At 42.3% G+C, this 13,099-nt stretch overlaps 1 protein-coding gene and 1 long non-coding RNA gene across 2 annotated transcripts in view; one reads left to right on the top strand and one right to left on the bottom strand.

The window, feature by feature from the left end:
• The window catches only part of TENM3 (teneurin transmembrane protein 3), a 1,235,569-nt gene extending 1,233,856 nt beyond the window's left edge, over positions 1–1,713 (bottom strand). The window contains exon 1 of the mRNA XM_083456978.1: positions 1,392–1,713. The gene's annotated coding sequence lies outside the window, so the exon portion shown is untranslated. The remainder of the gene's footprint in view (positions 1–1,391) is intronic.
• Positions 1,714–3,151: 1,438 nt separating this feature from the next.
• Positions 3,152–12,781, top strand: LOC310685413. Its single transcript, XR_014515212.1, has 6 exons — positions 3,152–3,224; positions 5,383–5,492; positions 9,448–9,533; positions 9,674–9,842; positions 10,214–10,337; positions 10,422–12,781. It is a non-coding gene; the product is annotated as an uncharacterized lncRNA (long non-coding RNA).
• Positions 12,782–13,099: the final 318 nt, after the last annotated feature.

Here is a 13,099-nt window from a genome sequence, read left to right as displayed (position 1 = left end):
TAAGCACTCATTTATAGGAAATTATCAATATGGATTTCAAAGAGCATAATGCAGCCAAAGTTGTACATTCTACTGTCCAATGAAAATCAATGGAAAATTAAAGCACATGATTAAATTCCATAGTATACACAGGCACTAAACTTCACTTTGATCATGCTTTAAAACAGTTACAGTTTTGGAACTGGCTGCATTAGATTGATTTTATAATTGGTCTGCACTTGAATATAGACTACAAACTTTAACTTGTAGTCATAGAAGATGTTTGGTGGTGAGGAACTGCCAAAAAGCGTCTCTGGAGTTGCACCCACAGTGAATATTACAGATGCCAAATTGTAACAGGTATAACCTGCTGAATGCCATCTTTACAGAGCTTATCTGAGCAACAGAACCACCGAAACTCATTCCCAACCATAAACACTTTCATGTCTTTAGTAAAATTTTATTTTTAAAAGTTCGCACTGCTGTAGCATAGCAACCAACACTTCTGTCATTGCTCATTCGCAATCAGGACAACTTCCATTGCAATACTGAATTAACCATTTAATGAGTATAATTACTTGAGACTATCTGCAGCAAACTGATACATTTTCCAATTATACCTGTCTAAATTGTAGACAGCCTTTTGTAGCTTCAACAGTTACAGCCATGTACTCACAAAGAGCTACCTTCCTAACTACAAACCATTTAGTCTTTCACTGTGCATTGCAAAAACAACCCACACACCCACAAATGGGAGCCATTAATACCAAAGAAATACACCTAAGGCAGAAAAAGCAGAACTACAAACTACATGCTACCAGCAATCATAAACACCTTTTTAAAAGGAAAATAAAAAGATCCATCAATCACGAACTTTAGCAGCAGGCAAGTCCCCCCTCCCCTTTTGGGGAAAGTATGCAATATAACCTTTTATTTAGCTATGATTAGAGAGCGGTCGTTTATTATAATGCAGAAACTGTACCAGTTTTCCATTGCTCCATCTGCTGGATGTCTGTACAACGCTAACAACTAACTCCCAGCACTGAGGAGGGGGGCGGGAATAAAACAATTCAGCAGGTGGCTTCAGCAATCTTTGAATACCTTGTGTCCAACTTATTACTAAATATTTACCTAGCATTTTAAAAATAAAGAAAAAAGTACTTGACATTTTCTGTAAAAACAGTCTCAGGGAAGCAGAGATTTCAGTTAGCATAATCTGCATAGAGAGCACTACAGAGGCGCAAGACACGCAGCCTTTTACTATAGCCCAAAGCAAAGAAGCAAATAAATGATCTTTTAAAAATAACATGTCTATTGGCAAGTTTTCTTTTTACACGAGGCTCATCAAAACAAACCTTCAAAAACCGTTACAGGTTTTTAATATGATGCATTCAAAGCGAAAGTGTGTTTACCTAACGGCATTTTCTTTCAAATCCTGGATCCATGGAAGCCTGGAAAAAGGAGCCTTTTACTTAAAACTGCAGGATTTTCATCACTTGACTGCTGAGGTGTCAGGCAGTTGAGGGCTTGGGAGGCGAGGGCGGTGAAAGTTAAGGTACAAAATCGCCTCGCCTCCCGGGATCGAGAGGCAGCCAGCAAGGACAAACTTGGCCTCTCCTCCTGCAGCTTCAAAACTTGCTTACCTACCCAGCTCAACTCTTTCTACGGAGCAAAATAAGCGACGAGGAAAACCTGACGCCTCGAAGCCCCGTTATTGAAACGAGGCGTCTATATAATCGCGGGCTCGAGCGGCTCCTATAACGGAGGAGGGTCTTGGCTCCTCCTCGAGCCCGAACGCCCTCACCTCGGGCAGTCGCGCCCATCTGGGAAAGCGGGGCGGGGAGGGGGGAGAAGGAGGAGGAGGGAAAGGGAAAGGTGGGGGAGCTGTCACCGCCATGTGTGAGGCAAAGTTTGACACACAACCGGGAGGGGAGGAGGAAGGGAGGAGGGGGGCGGGAGGAAAGATAACACCAGCTCCGTCGTCCCGCGCGCCCTTCCAGAACAGGCGAAGCCCGAAAGAGGAGCGTACCTGGGTGTCCTCGGTCCTCAGGGCAGGCAAAGTGACGGAATGGCGCCAGCCGGGGCTCCAGCAAGGCAGCGCAGCGGGAGCCACAACCACAGGGGCTGGCAGGTGGAGGCTGCCGGCGGCGGCGGCGGCGAGCAACACGTTTGCGTCGAACTTCGCCGCGTCGGTCACGCCGAAGAGCAGCAGCAGCAGCAGCAGTAGTAAAGCCTGGCCAGCGTCGCCGTCCGATCCTATGGTTTTGCGCGAGCGCGCCCCCCTCCCCAAAGACGCGGCTCTCCTCAAGCTCGCTTCTTGGCGCCAAGATTAGATTTTCCTCTCACACAGACAGTTCTTTCTCGCGCGCGCCCTCAGTTCCTGCCGCGGCTCTCCCGCCCACCTCAGTCAGTCCCGCCAGCTTGCTCCGTGCTCGCCCGCAGCTTCGGTGGCCGGCGTGAGCTGCCCTTCCCCAGGGCGGGGAGGGCGAGGTGGGAAACCGAGGGGTAAAAAGGAAGCGACTGTGGTGGCGGCTAAGGAGCGAAAGGGCTCGGCCGCAGGCGGAGGACGAGCAGCGTGGCTTAGGCAGCAGCAGCAGCAGCTCCTTCCAGGTGCCTGTGAGGGGAGGGCAGCCGCTCTCGCAGCACCCGAGGGCTGAGCGGACAAGGCGAGACACGCGCGCAGTCTGCGGATGGAACCGGCGTGGAGCGAGCGGCTTCTACGGTCTGCCACAGCCTCCCAAGGCTGCTGGTTGCAGCTTCTCTTTCCCCTGCTCCTCCTCCTCCTCCTCCTAGCCGGCAAGCTCCAGGCTGCCGCTGGTCTTTGCCGCTTCCCTCATTAACCTCCTCAGGAGGAGCGCTCCCACCAGAACGCCCTTTAGTCGCGGAGGAGGCGAGTTTGCAATTGTTAATGGAGGGGTTTTAGTGCCGTGCCGGCAGGGGTTCTCTCGCGCTCCTCGCTCCCTCACGTGCCTTAAAGGTACATCACTGTTTCACTCCTCGGCTTGGCGCGTAACGCTCGTGAATGGGGCACATAAACCCTCGCCAGGAGCGGACGGGGAGGGGGCACGTGACCGCGGAGCGGGCTCGCTCTCTCTTTTGGCGTGAAGGAGCGCCGCTTGGAGAATGGCAATGAGGAAGGGGGCGGGGCTTCGGAGCCGAGGCCAGCAGGTGTCAATGGAGTCAAGGGGAAAGAGGAACCTGTTCCAAAGGAGCCGGTGGAATGGCAAGGAGAGGAAGAAAAGGAGGTGGGAAGGGGAAGGGGTGACTGATACTCGTGCAAACGGGTTGTGGGCAAGAACGGAGAAGCCTCGGTGGTGGAATGGCACTTCTCCTCTTAGAGTAGTGGGGGCGGGGTGGCAGCACTGGCAGGCATCTGGTTTCGTTTAAGACAGGAGGCAGGCATAATGAGGGAACTGATGTAGTAATGGGGTAGACCAGATCATTTAAAAGAGTAAGTAGGCTGACAAAAAAAGATGTATGGGAGGAATGGCAATGGTGATTAAAAGGAAATAGAGTGTAGAACAAGGAGGAAAAAAGGAGCAAGTGGGAGATATTCAGCATAGAAAGTCCACAGCTGGTAGGTTGGTTCAAAGGCAAGATGGAAGGGGCTATGGAGAAGGGTTGGGGGAAGAGAGAAATGGAGCATACCATGGGGCTAGGAGAATGAAAAGTGGGGGCAGTGGAGTGTCATTTCACATAATCATGAAAGAATGCATAACAGGAAGAGATTGCAGAAGGGACATGGGAATATGAAAATGTGACATATCAGGTATTAAATGGAATACTAACTAATTTATACTAAGGTAAGTATGAAAATAGTCAAATATGACTCATGATAACTTCCCTAAGAAGAAGCTGAGTTGTAATGCAGTGCCTAGTGCCTGGAAGCTACCTTCCGGGGTTACTGAGAGGAATAACACAACCCTATACAATTATATTATGCTCCCATCATTGACTTTAGCAGGACTTAATCCCAGGTAACCATGGAAGGTGTTGCATGCTTACTGAACCAGCTTTCTGTAAAAGAGCTCAGTCCTGAAATTTTCCTCACTTCTAAGCAATAATGACCAGCTCTTGGTTATTAAAAACAGCAGTGGCTGCAATCCTGAATGCATTCTACTGGGGAGTAAGCCCCTTTGAAAACAATGGGATTCAGTGTGCATGAGTAAACATACATAGGATTGCATTGTATAACAGTTGCAGTGTGGCATGAAGTTTCATGGAACAGAGCCTACTGATCAGTGGCGTAGCGTGGGTTGTCAGCACCCGGGGCAAGGCAAGTAATTTGCACCCCCTAACCCGTGGATTTGCGCCCCCTAACCCTAACCCCCAGATGTTGCGCCCGGTGCGGCCGGCCCCCCCTGCACCCCCCACGCTACGCCACTGCTACTGATAGATGCAAGAAATGCAATATTCAGTGGGCAGATATACAACTTTAGAGATATGAAACAGTAGAACCAAAAGTCTGTGACATGCAAATGTCCAGGAGGTCTGTGAAATTTCTGTGATATTTCTGTGCAAATGTCATTTCTTATCTTGTATACATCTGGGCTTTGCAAAGAGGTATCACAAACCTAGTATTTCCATTTTTTTTCTTTGTACCCATATGTATATATCTGCCAAGAAGGCATACCCTCAGAAAGGACACCCAGGAATATTTGAGGCTGGCAGCTCACACTTCAGAAATTAAGCACAAAGAAACTAAAATCAATACATTTCAAAATGTGTTGTATATTAAGAGGGGCTCTAAACACAGTGGACACATTTTAAATGACTTGATTCAGCTTTATGCATATGTGACACAAAACAAACATAATTGGCAATCACCCTCCACACACAGACTTCTCTGGAAAGGCACTCTAAGATAACCTTAAAGAAAAAAAGAGAATAATTACTAGACAAGGACATCCACCAACAGCAACAAAAATACTTCTATAATGTGACTAATGTTCTTGTCTTCTGTTTCTTTGTTATACTGTAGTGATACGTGTATACAAAAAATGAAACAAAATGTCAAGGTAGGGGAAAATGGGCTCGAGAAAGAGCTATAGTATACACTGAATAGCATATGCTGACTATTTTATACCCAAATTGTCAAACATGAATTTTAAATTTCTAGCTCTTGTTCCGATCCTCTTCAACCAGGTGTTGCAAGACTTGCATAACGGAAAATGAGAAAACTGAAGAAACAGTGCTTGAAGTGAGTCTGGGGACTGAGTCCTCTGGAGGCACTGCAGAAGACAAAAGTCTTCCAGAATTGCAGTGCCCATTTGTTTGATAGGATTGGCAGAAAAGTGTACTTGGCTTTGGATGGAATTACATAATATGATGCACCCTGAGCTTATGCGTTCATCTCTCTTCGTCAAGAATAAAGGTGGGTTTATCTTCCTTTTTTTTTTTTAGGAAAGAGGAGCAACAAGGACAAACTGCCTGTGCCCTCTGGCTGAAGTTTTTTTCAGAGTTCGTGGAGAGAGATATATTCTGATAGTGATCAACAGGCACATTCTTCAAAGGTAATTTTATGCTCATTTTTACATGTAATTTTTCTTATGAATCCATAAGATCAAACTGTGAGCTTCTTGCTCTTCACATTCCCACTTTCGGGTCACTGTATGGTATTTGCTTTCCAATCTGGAGTTCTGATTGCTAACTGGTATTTGCAAACAAAATTCTAAACCTTGATGGAAAGCGTAAAGTGACCAAACCAGCATTTATAAACATAGAAACAGAAAAGGCAGACAAAATACACAAATATTTATTTCTTGTGCTATCATATCTGGAAGGAAAGCATCATTATTAAAAGAAAAAAGAAAAACCTGAAACATTACCCTACCCATCACGCACATACAGAATTTAAGTCCTCCCCCCCCCCAATTATAATGTATAGATTTTTTTGATTTTTTTTACTATTCTATTACTTTACAAAGAAAGAAAACTCAAATTTAAGGGAAGATGTTAATGCAACTAGGCTGTACAACTTCTGGCCTGTGATATATAGTTACATATGTAGTTTGTTTGCAAGTTGAAATCAAGAGAGATCTATGGCAGTGAATGGTTTGTCAAGGCTTTATGTTTCCTGCTGCTCATGTGAGCCACACAACAAACAGGATTTATTTCACTTCTGATTTGCAAAATGTGAAAATTGACCAGGGAACCATTTGCTGGATTTTCAGAGCCACTGAAGCCCAACTGCAGTAGCCTCAGTAAGTCTTACTGAGGCATTTCCTCAGTGCTGGTGCACATCTTTCAGCAACTCAGGAGGGAAGAGGGAAAACCCTTACCCTGTTGTTGCTTGAATAAAGATGCAAAAAGAAAGTGAAAAACTGTCCCTATTTTTTCTTGTCTTAAATTATATTACCATTATTTTATCAGTTGAGAAGTAAAAAACAAAAACCTTTTGACTTTTTTCCTGAAGCAGACATATACGCAAGATTATTATAGTGCAGGAATGGACTTTTTGCTCTCCTAAGTGAGAGTAGATAAGGAATCACTAGCCCCTGTGGGAGAACATTTAGTACAACGTAACTGCAGCCACTTTTGTAACACTTCCAGACCAAAGGGATGGAATGCACAATCCACAAACATTTTTTCACAGCTATTTTCTGTTCCTTGTGATACACAGATAAACACTTAACAAATGTTCCTATGGATTAATATTAGTTTGGTAGCAACTGCTGCAGCATTATGAGATGCTGCACGGGAAATGTAAGAATGATTTTATTCACATAGATTCACATTTCTCAACAGAGTACTAGATGGTTCTCTGCATTAGAACTTTGTAACCACTGTAGTCAAATAATAACAAACTGGAAAAGATAAGTGCATGTTTTCTTCTCCATGATAAAGCACATTCTCAAATACAAAAACACATTTTCCCCCAAAGAGCAGATCAATTGTTGGCTTTGTTTTGAAGCATCTATTAAAGAAGGCATTCCAAATGAAAGCAGTTCATGGTCTTAACATCCTTAGAAATCACTTCTCAAAGGTGATTGCTGTACTTGTCAATCCTTGTGGTCACTGCCACTTAAGGACAAAACTCCTTTGGATTCAGCCAGTTTTCTTCAGGCATGGAGAAGAACAGTAGGTAACGAAAGTGTGTCACATACTTCTTCTTTTTTTAAAACCTATTTATGTTGTTCTAACTGGTTTATTTAAATTAGTGAAATGTTCATCTTTGATGCTAATCCTATTAGACTTCAAGGTAAATTAGAGAAGAAAATGTCAGTGAAGTCTTCAAATTCTTATAATTACTGCTTATTGCATACTAACTTGACACCTGCGTTTCCACATACCTTATGAAAGATACACTGATAAGAAAGAACACACTTATTATATTTGCTGTAAGACAATACAAACACTAGGTTACCTTTTCTACATAGAACAAATCACTTCCAGCCAATAAGATAGGAACAAGAATGAAGAGCACAATCCAAACCCCTGGTCCACTATGCTGGAAGGAGATTTGGGTGAGGCAAAGTTGTCCCCCTGCTCAGCTCTGTCTGGGTTGCCTTTTTCACAAGCCAGTGGCAAGGAAGCTTCTGTCACCTCAGTACTCTGGAATGTGCCTGTCCAAACTGCAGGTGGTGGAAGCAGTATATCAAATCATTCTGGTCCCGTTTACTTCACCGGCCAGGGAGTCAGCACAGCAAAAACACAAGACATACCAGCCTTCCCCCAACTGCTGTAAAATATATTTACCAGAGGCATAAAAGAAGCTGTATAGAGAACCATTTTGCCCTTTAGGGTTGCAACACGATGGAAATTTAATTGGGACTAAGCGCCATTGAATGCTGTGGGAATTAATTCCACATAAATAAGTATGGGGTTGGGCTGCGTGCAAGAGGCACAGAAAGAAGGAGAAAGGAAAATGGATAAGGAAGGTTAACTGCTCATGAAACAAACATGGAGCACTTGTAAGATTTTTTTTAGGGGAAACTGCATTTGCAAATAGCACTAAGCCGTGTTTTATTTTCACCATGGAACAAATCAAGAGGCATGGAAACATAATAAGAGGCCTGTTAAATCAGGCCAAAGGCCTACCTAGTCTAGCATTCTATTCTCAAAGTAGCCAACCGGATGCCTCTGAGAAGACCACAAGCAGGGCAAGAGCACAACAGTTCTTCTCTACATCAAGTTGCATTTAGAAGCATGGCATCTCCAATACAGGAGGCAGAGTACAGCCACCATGTCTAATAGCTATTGATAGCCTTATACTCCAAGTTGGTGGCTGTTTAGTCCTCTCTTGAGGGAGTAAGTTCCTTATTTTAATTATGTGCTGTATGAAGAAGTAGTTCTTTTAATCTGGCCTACATTTTCCCATGCTCAGCTTCATTGGATGATCCCAAGTTCTACTTTCATGAAAGAGGGACAAACACTCCACTTTTTCTGCAACATGCATACTTTTATGCACCTCTATGATGTTCTCTCCCCACCCACCTTCCTTGCCTTTCCCTCCCTAAACTTAAAAAGCGGAAAATGCTGTAACCTTTTGGGGGTTCCTTCATACATATTTTGATTGCTCTTTTCTTATCCTTTTCCAGCTCCACAATATTCATTCTGAGATGCAACAATGAGAATGGGACACAGTATTCCAAGCATGGTCACGCCATAGATTTGTATAGCAGCATTATGATTTCGACAGTTTCATTTCATTTCCATGCCAATTGCTTCCTCATTAATTGCAACCCCATTAACCTGGAAAATCGTGGAAGTTTTGCATTGTTATTTTCCTGCAGTTTGCGTGGATCAGAGCATGCAGTAGTATTTGGGATAGTATTCTACCAAGCAGTTCTTTCCTACCATTTTCTTGGGTGACTCATGGGAGAACAGAAGCATGCAGGTCCATAAAGAGGCATGACATGTTCAGTTGTGTACATACATGAATGGAATTCAGTGACATAGTGGTATGTCATTAGAAAAAGCCACAGTTCCATAATGCAACAATGTGGTATGTCATTTTAGTGGGTGAAACTTAATTGACCTTGATGGCACTTTCCCTGATTTGCAGTACAGTGGTACCTCGGGTTAAGTACTTAATTCGTTCCGGAGGTCCGTACTTAACCTGAAACTGTTCTTAACCTGAAGCACCACTTTAGCTAATGGGGCCTCCCGCTGCTGCTGTACCGCCGGAGCACGATTTCTGTTCTCATCCTGAAGCAAAATTCTTAACCTGAAGCACTATTTCTGGGTTAGTGGAGTCTGTAACCTGAAGCGTATGTAACCTGAAGCGTATGTAACTCGAGGTACCACTGTATACATTCACTATAAGAGTTTTGACCCTCTTCCTCTTCCTTTTCAACTTTTTACCATTCCCCTCATTTTTGATAAAGTATCATCTTTGGGAGTCAAATGTGATTGTGTTGAATTTCCTTGACAATTGTTCACTTAAATGTATGTTGAATTTGATAGCACAGTGGTATTTGAAAGCACTGATTCTGTTCATTTAACAAAACTTATATCTCACACTAGGTCCTGGACACCGCTATAGAATAAGTCCAGGGTCCCCTCACTTTGGATTGCTTCCAATACTTTTCACAGCACTGCAAGTATGAAAGGTGAGTTCATTTTGTATTTCAGTCTCCCCACCCCTTCACCCCCCACCTATATCGGCTTGCTCTAGAAATTGGTCAGATATTGTTCATTTTAATCACCTGACATCCTTACTGAATTCAATGAATTCAACCTCTTTCCTCAGGTAAAGCAACTATATATTTTTTCTCCTGGGAGTGTTGAGAAATTAGGGCTAAGAACACAAAGAGGTGAGAGCAGGTGGCTGGAGCAAAGAAAAATGGGAAAAACCCACAAAGGACCCAAAAGAAAAAGAATAACAGAAGAAAAGATGAAGAGAGTCAAAGCCAGGCTAAGCAAGGATCTGCTGGTTTCAAAATGCTGTGAATTGCTTTATTGAGTTGCTTGTAGTTGCCTCCTTCAATTTTTATTCATTTTTCAGTTTTCTGTACTTAATAACCATATATTAAAATTCCAACATTAATTATTTTTAAGACTGAAACATCAAATAGAAAGGGTAAAAGAACTCTCTGAAATGTACCTTTATATTAGGTTTCTGTAGACTGAAGCATTTTGTATTTTCTTTTAAAAAAGCATTTTCTGCACCTGCCTCTATGTTACAATTATCCTTCCCCTTTCTGCTTTGAAAGATTCATGGTTTTCGTAGCCTGCTGCATATTTTGTTAACCAACACTTAAAGCACTCGTTCTCTCATCCCTATTTACAGTCTGATGTCAACATGTTTAAACCTCATACCCTACGAGTATGTGATTCTTTAGAGACATTCCAGGAATGAAGTAATCAAATATGGTTATATCCCATCTTTATATGAATGGGCTTTTATTACAGAGGTAAATAACCCATTGGGTCTAGTATTGAAGCAGGTACAAAGCACAGATAGCACAGTAAAGTCAGGTATTTTTGTATCCTTGCAGTGTCATTATTTTGATCTGAAGAACCCTGCCACTCACACCTTGCTTACGGTATTTCAGCAACCAGATAAGGAAGGAATATGTGAAGGAAAAGCATACCCACCAAACTCAGAAGGAGGTGAATATTCTGGAGTAGTCTTTGGACCTAAAGAAGGAAACAGCACTGCCATACTAAAAAGATACAGGGCTCATGAGAACATCAGAAGAGGCATCAGTTGTCCAGCATCCTGTTCTCACAGTGGTCAGTGATATGTGGCATGCCCACGAGCAAAACCTGAGAGCAAAAATACTCTGCCGCATGTGATTCCCAGCAACTGGTATTCAGACGCATACTATTTCTGACAGTGGAAGTACAACATAGTCATTGTGGCTAGTAACTGCTGTTGGACAGCCTTGACAATCAAATGTATATGTATTTTGTCTTATATTTTGTTTTCTATTTTTTATTGTACCTTGTCCAGAGAACTATGTCTTTAACCGTGCTGTATTACTGCTTTGAAAGGAAAGATGATGTTTATGTCAGCCTTGTTGTGGTAGATTGCGGTTGAGGCTTCGCTTAGCAGGGTTTATGTATTCCAAAGGATTAATGGGCAGTCAGTGGGAGAGGTGTATAGTGGAGCCACAGAGGTTTCAATCCCAGTGAGGAGAAAGAAATGCCTTTCCTTCTTGAAAAGGCAAAATACCTCGCTACAGGCTTCTCTGCATCCTCCCCTTCACTACACAGTTAATTCTGCTACTGCCTGGCAGTATTGCTACACATATAATTACAGCCATGCTAAAACTGACCTGTAGACTGCCAGCTCTTAGCAATTTATATTGTAACAAAAATTGATCCATTTAATTATTGCTTTCGTTTCTGTGTTTTTATCCAGCTCTTAATATAAAAAACCTTATTTCCATTTCACATGATTGACACCCCAATCTTAAACTTATTCCTGGCTGTCATTTAGCAGGGAATTTTGTTATTATGTTGGCTTATTATTTACGGTCTTCTTCAGGGGTTTTTTTTTTAACTATGCAAGAATATGTAAAAGTGTATTTTTAAAAGTCTTCGAAGGACCCTACAAAATTACAACCATAAAATATTTGAATAATTAAATATATTTTCCAACAGACATTATGTCCTGGTGCCATATCATCCAATCCTGAAATTAATTCTGTATTGGGCTTTAACAGCAAATATCCCACACTGAAAATAGGGCAGGTAATGCACTTTTTATCAGCATCTTCCCTCTTTAAAACTGGGAGAGCACCATTGCATAAGAAATGCAGAAAGAATGAAAGGGCAGTGATATTTGCTGAAGCCCAGAGTATTTCAGTTCAAACCTTAGTCTTCACAGTAAGCCATTTTTTGGTACCTAAGAGCTAAGGCCAATAGAACACAAGGGCGGGAACATTAATCAACAGTACTTTCTCCCCCAGGAGAACAAAGCTATTTGAGCTTGCTGGTCAGTCACCTCCATGTGTGGCTGATGTGAGTCATAGGACTTAACGGAGTAGGGAAGACCTTGATGGATTCAGCAGCTGGTTGTACCAATATAGGGACCTTGTCCATAGTTTGGCATTGCTTGTCCAACATTTTAGTTGAAGAGCTGGACCTTCCCCATATCTATGAAGATAGGTGTGTATGTGGTTCCATCTTGTAGGACTGTAGCCATGGGCATCTGAAGAAAGCAAGCTTAGCTTTACAGACAAATAATGGCTTGCTGCTATGGAGGTTCATAAATTTAGAACTTTTAAAGAACATAGAAAATATATATAATAACTTCTAGAGGACTCTAGAATTCATTTATAAAATCCTAACAATTGCCATCTATTGCACAATAGCCAGAGGCTTTGAAGGAATTCAGAGGAATGTTCTAATCTGTATTGCACTGTATTTCACTGGAGAAGTCTGAAATAACTTGCTATAACCCTGAATTTATTTCAGTGTTGTTTTTGTGTGGCTATTTGGTAACCGAAATACATACGGCAGAGTATCACATCTTATCTCCTTCAGATCCCCTGTCAGATATTTTATTTATTTTCTCTTAGCAGCTTAAATTCTCTCCAACAATATTGTCTTAACTTGTGCTGCTCTCTACCTATTTTACCTGAAGTCATAATGCTTCATCTGAGACATCCAAATTTGTTTCTACAGCAACCATTGTGATAAGAGAGAATAGATACTTCAAAAGTGAAGAAAGAGGCATGAAAACCTAACCTGCTAAGCAAATTCCCTGCTTCCACACAATAAGAAAAACAAAACATATTGAAAAGAAGAGTTGTGACATAAGATTGGATTTCCAGATTTTTTTAACCTCCTGACAAGCTATCAATGCTATTTCCTGATAAAATATTAAAGCCTAATAGTTTGGTATATATTTCACTAGTTCATTCATTGCTGATATTGTCTGTGATCCAGTGGACCATATACTTAATTCCATACATATGGAGCATTATCTTAAGCTTCCCTTTGGAATATAGGTACCTTCACTGTCCAAGAAGTTGCTCCTAAAATGTGGGTCCACTTTGAGAACACCATCCAACATGAGGCCAAAAATGTTGACCTTCTCCAAAAACATGTCAGCTGTTGTGCATATATGAGGAACACCATGGTTAAGCACTTCATGTATATGAAGAGCTATTAGATCTGTGTGGCTGCCCTTTGTGGTGACACACTGAACTGCAGCTTGTCAGTG

Source organism: Podarcis tiliguerta (assembly GCF_965153285.1).
Source record: "Podarcis tiliguerta genome assembly, chromosome: 9".
In the NCBI taxonomy this organism is placed as follows: Eukaryota; Metazoa; Chordata; class Lepidosauria; order Squamata; family Lacertidae; genus Podarcis; species Podarcis tiliguerta.
This window is presented reverse-complemented; position numbering and strand designations above follow the sequence as displayed.